The following is a 5,893-nucleotide window of genomic DNA, read 5'->3' on the forward strand; positions in this document are numbered from 1 at the left end:
CTCTCTCTTCCACTCTTTACCTCTCTCTGTTAGGTCACGTTCCTATTCAAGATATTATTTTATTTTTACATGCACTTCCTGCATGATATGCCATCATTGACCTTCACCAAAACTGAGCCAATGCAGTTCTGCCTTTGATTTTTACAGAACTGTAAGGTAAATAAACTTTTCGTAAGTTTTTGTTCCAATATTTGCATGTAGTAATTAGAAGTTAGTACAGAATATTACTACCTAAAATAGTACTGTTACTATAATGGTACCTGAAGAATGAGATAATGTTTTGGAATAGATTAACAAAAAATGGTAAAAGAATTTGGAGGAAAATTATAGAGAAAGCCTAGAATTCTGCAAGCAGGGAAAAATGGGAAATTTTGTAAAGGTTGACAAATGTGGAACCTAAACTATAAATCTGATGAGATTTCAAATAAAGAGTACTAGTAGAACATAGAAAAAACTTCCTACTTGTTACACAATAGCCAATGTCACAGTTGCACTTGTGTTCATGTAGTGAGTCTGCGATAAGTTGAAATTATTTGGTGGCAGTGATTTCAGAACAGCAAAGCATCTGGGATGCAGCATGAGTGGTATTTTCTATTCTTTGTTTTCAGAACCAAAAATTAATGTGCCAGGGTATTTGGAAAAATTTCCACCTGGTCAGAAAAATAATTAAAAATGCATGTAAAGATGTAGAAGAGAGATGCAGTTATTAAAGAGAATTACCACCATCTTGAGAAAGCAAGCCTCTGGTTAATAGAAACATTCCTGAAAGCAATCTCTGAAATCTACAAAATCTTTATTCCCATGACAGTCAGAAGTGGAGAAGTGAAAATTTGTTTAAAGGACCTTCCAGAGCAGAATTATCTTAACAAAGAGCCCTACCATACCTTGAAAGCCCTTACAGGATTCTAGTTTATAAGCAGGCCAGAACACTTCTGTAACCATAATTAAAGTGGGTCCATGTGAAGCTCATGAAGGTTTCACACTTTGGAAATGTCTGTGTGATGAGATTTTTGCAGGTTTCCAGAATTTAGAAGTTTCAAGGTCACAGCAGCTTCATTAGATTCTAAATGAATGTCTAGTAGGCAAGGAAAACATGCTGCAGGGTCAGAGACCCTGTGGTGAGTTAGCCAGTGGTAGTGCTTAATATAATGGTGGAAATGAAGCTGAAGTAGAAATCTCGGCAAGGCAGAAGTGGGATACACAAGCAAGAATCACAGAAGAAAGTAATGGAAAGTATGCAAAACCAGTCCAAGGGCATAGCCATAGTCTGAGAGCGGCAACTTGTGAATCCACAGCAACAGTGGCTTGCCAGCCCAATTGGGAACCTTCTATCAAAGTGTGATCCAGGTACTAGAACTTTAGGTTTTAATGGATGTTATGTTGGATTCCAGTTTTGCTATTGACTGACTCTTCCTTTCTAAATGCTGATTCTACCTTTTTGAACTGAAATGTATACCTCTTGCTAGTGTATGCTAAAAGAATGCAACAGCAGACCTTTTACCTTTATTTTTACAAGGGCTCACAGATAAGAGTTGGTCTTTAGTCTAGATGAGATTTTGGATTTGGAATTTGTAACAACTCTTCTAGAAAAGTTAATACTTTCAACACTTAGAAGTGGACTAAGGCCATGTTGCAGCATGAGATGGCATGAACTTGTGCTTTCCAATAGCAGAACTCTGTAAGTTGAATATTGAATGCTCATCCAAAGGTCCTTAGGTTAAAATGTAGGTCTAAGGATGGCAGTGGTATTGTCAGGCAGTGTTGCAATGCCTAGGACATGGGGATTTCAAGACAGACCTCACATCAATGTGTCCTTAAAAGGGGTTGTTGCCTACCAGTGTCCCTGTCTTTCTCTCTGCTGCTGCTTCAACATCAGACCTTGTTGATTCCATGCCTGCTCTTACAATGACATTCCAATTTTTTCACCTTTACCAGAAGTAAGCTAATGCATCTGACATGTTTTTGAGCTTCCAAACTGACAGACAAAACTTTTCACTGTACAATTTTCTTAGATATTTTATTGTAAGGAGATCTAACTTAACTAAGACAGTGGTGCTTTAGACCATCAAGAATGCTGAGCTTCGTTCTCTATTAGAGTACATGGCATTAATGAAAAATAAACAATACATAAGAAATTCAAAAGCAGAAGAAAATAAAATCCACAGCATTAACTGCTCTTTTAAAAAGGGGGACAGAAATGGACAATAAAATTAACCAAACTATGCTACATATATATCTACATATATCCTTTCCCCGTCTTTTCATTTTAAATGAATATTGCATGTTTATGTCTGGTAATCGGAACAACTAATTTAAGATAACATCATGTAATACAGCAACTATTGTCAAATTACTATTACTTTGCAACACACCTCAATGGAATATTCCAATCTGACCTCAGAAGACCACAGTACAGACAGGAATTTAGATAGTCAATACTGCTCAAGTTTCCCTTGCAAACAATTCCACTGGCAGTTTGACTATAAGCAATGTGTGTTGTAGTCTGGCCAAAAATGTATTTATGTATTTCTTCCATTTTCCAAAACTTCTCAAGAGACTGAGATTTAGAGTTATGGACTAGCTTACCTGCTGGAAAAAAGATCAAGATTCTCCAACATTTAGGTTGTGACATGGTATTACTGGCAATTTTTAGCCAGATTTATAGTGAGTTATGGGAGCAAGAGACCGATATTGACCAACATAAATTTGGAGAGCACATCAATTTGAGGCCAAAGGAGATATGGCTGCTGAGAAAATTAGCAACATTAGAATTAATTACTTTGAACAAGGATAAGAAGACAGTTACCTACATGGCATAAAAGAAATCAGAGAGACACACATTTAAGGAGTTGGGTTGCAAAAATGTAAGTTATTCATTGGAGAAGACAGTCCCTGGTACACTATTTTAAGAACAAACTCATAGATAACTGGTTCTTCTAGATACATTTACTGTGCTCGGTTATTAGGGCATGTGGAAGGGACTGCAACCATGGCCCAAGGGTTCTATCCAAATGCTTAAGATGGCAGTAGACCTTGGTTTCATCTGCATTGTGCTTGTTTTGGTGGTATGCAGAATACAGGAATTATGGGGTGAGAAAGGCTTCTACTCAGCTTCCAGAGAAAGGCCTGAGAGGTCAAGCAAGGAGACCCTTAGAGTGTAGTGGTTGAAACTTTTGTAATGAGGCAAAAGGTAATGGAGACAATAGGAAATTGGACATGGAATGTCTACCAAATACAGCTGCAGCCCAAGAGTTGAACCAGGTCAAAGGATAAAATATAGGGTCTGTAACCAGCCTGATTATGGTATGGGGCCACTTAAGCCTTACAGAAATCATAACTCACAACTATTGAACACATGTGCTGTGCATATAGTTACAGGCTGTAATATTTGTACTGGTCAATTTTGGTTTTATTGTCATCTAGTATTTTCTTGTTTCACTTTCTCTCTTTTGGAATGAGAATATTAATCACTTCTCATCCTTTGGCCAAGACCAAGTGTGGAATGGGAATATTTACTCTGTGCCATTGTACTTTGGGATTATGTAACTGGTTATAGCTTATATCTAGGATATCCTCCCAAATCCTCATGTGATTGGAGGGTGATGTGATTGTGGGAGTGGAACAGGCCACTGATGAGTTCATAGTTGGCATGCTGCTTAGGGGTATGGCATCATTGGAGATAGGTCACAGGCTGAGACATGGAAAGATATATTTTCATATGTCTGTTTTCTGCTCACCAGGTTGCAAGCAGTTCTTTTTCTCAAGATACTTGTGCCATGATTTACCTATTTTTGATCTGGAATAGAATGCAATCAATCCATTGAAATTTTGGCTGATTTAATTTGCGTCTCCTCCTTTGTGGTTTTTGGGCATTGTATCTCAACAAAAGTAAAATAACTAGGACTTTTGGTTACTCAGTTTCACAAGTAGTTTTCTTTGAGCCTCAGAAAATACTTTGACTTGGACTTTTGAAAAATGTTTGAAATGTAGAAACTTTAGTGTAGTGATTGTTGTCTTTCTGGTTGTATGAAGGATAGCTGTTTTATATTAGGTGGAATTATGAATATGCTATGGTTTTTGTCTGGAAATTCATTGTGGCTTAAGGAGACATGTTTGAAAATAAATTTGACCTGGTGATGGATATGGTATTTAAGGTAGGGTGTCATCATGATTGGTTTTTAGATCCTTCTGGGGCTTTTTGGAGCCCATTTCTACATATGCACTTGTAATTCATGGAGACGTGGTCTAGAGGTCCATTTCTGCACCTCAGGCCCTTGTTTTTCTGGTACTACTTTTTGCTGTGCTTCCCAGAAACCAAGACTGTGGAGCTTTGCTTTGCCATGCATTCCACATGATGCTTCTGTCCTGAAGTTAGCGGACCATAAATTGAATCTCCGTACTTCCCATTTTCCCTGAGAATATTTGCCAATGGCACTTGTATCTACAGTCTTTACCCAACGTTACTGGTGGATTGATTATGTCCTAACCTACACCTCCCTAATTATTTTATAATAGCATTTCTATTACATTAGGATTATAAACAAATACTTTAGTAAAAGTCAACAGATGTATATAATCTGAAGAGAAACTAGCATATTATAAACAAGTTCTATCTAAAAGTACCTTTAATAATAGATTTTGTATCTCATTTTTGTATTGAAAACCAGTCAGATTTCCTTCAATACAAATAGTGAGTTTTAAGGGGCCAGGGAGATAGCTCAGAAGAATAAGTGCTTGCCTGGAAAGCACAAAGGCCTGAGTTCAATCCCCAGTTCTGCAAAAAAAAAAAAAAAAAAGTGAATTTTTATAAAATTTAATGAATACTGTATTTCAAAGTGGAAAAAATTGGTAATGTGACTCAAATTAGATCTCTCCCTAAAACTATATATGTCCTTCAGCCACCAATCAAAAGCTATCAAATGCAATAAATTATATGAATTTATAAGTTATCAAAATTTGAATTCAAATATACTAACATAATTCTACTGATTGAAGATATTTTACTTCTGAAAGTAACTAGTATAGCTTATGCAATTATAAATCAATTCTGATAGATAATTTCATTATATTCATGATGAATATTCATGAAATGATATCAGAAATCATATGCTTTTAGGAAATCAGTATAAAACTGAACTAGTAATCTGGCAGAAATGATTCTCATATATATATTTTTTAAACAATGTAAAATATACTCAATCATTATTTTAAATGTACAGTAATTCACAATAAGAAATTATTACACACACAAAAATTAATTATGAAGAAAATAATATATCAGCTATTACTTACATAAAAGTCAGAAGCATTCATTTGTAGGAAGTAGCATAGCATTTGTCATTGTTTCTAAAATATTTTTAATGTCTGCATTATTTTATCATGTTTTATGCTTCACTGCACTCCTTGGAATTTTGTGAAAATCATTGATTTTTTTTTCAATAAAGCAAGTTCTAGAATGTAGATGTATTTTCATAGGAAAATTAATTTTGTATATTTGAAAGACTTTAAAAAATTTAAATCATCACAGAGTTCTTTTTCCCAAGTACAAAAAAGTAATATTAATAAGTTTAAGATTATTTCTGCATAATTTTGCATATTCATCTAAGATTGTTTGTATAGATAAATAAACCCATGCAGGATTATTTAATGACACACTACTTAATGAAAATACTTCAAAATACCAAAAAATTAAGATGTGATTTAACATAAAGAGACTAGACCAAGATGTCATACAAAGATGATAGGGTGATATTATATGCATTTCAAGGTAATCATGGATAAGAATGAAGCAAGTTTTCAGAATTCATCAGAAAATATATGGGTAACTAGTGTCATTTATAATGTGTGGATTTCAAAATTTCAAAATTTGGGATTTTAAACGTTGGAATCTGAA

This window comes from Octodon degus, unplaced genomic scaffold (assembly GCF_000260255.1).
Source record: "Octodon degus isolate 3935 unplaced genomic scaffold, OctDeg1.0 scaffold00175, whole genome shotgun sequence".
Taxonomy (NCBI): domain Eukaryota; kingdom Metazoa; phylum Chordata; class Mammalia; order Rodentia; family Octodontidae; genus Octodon; species Octodon degus.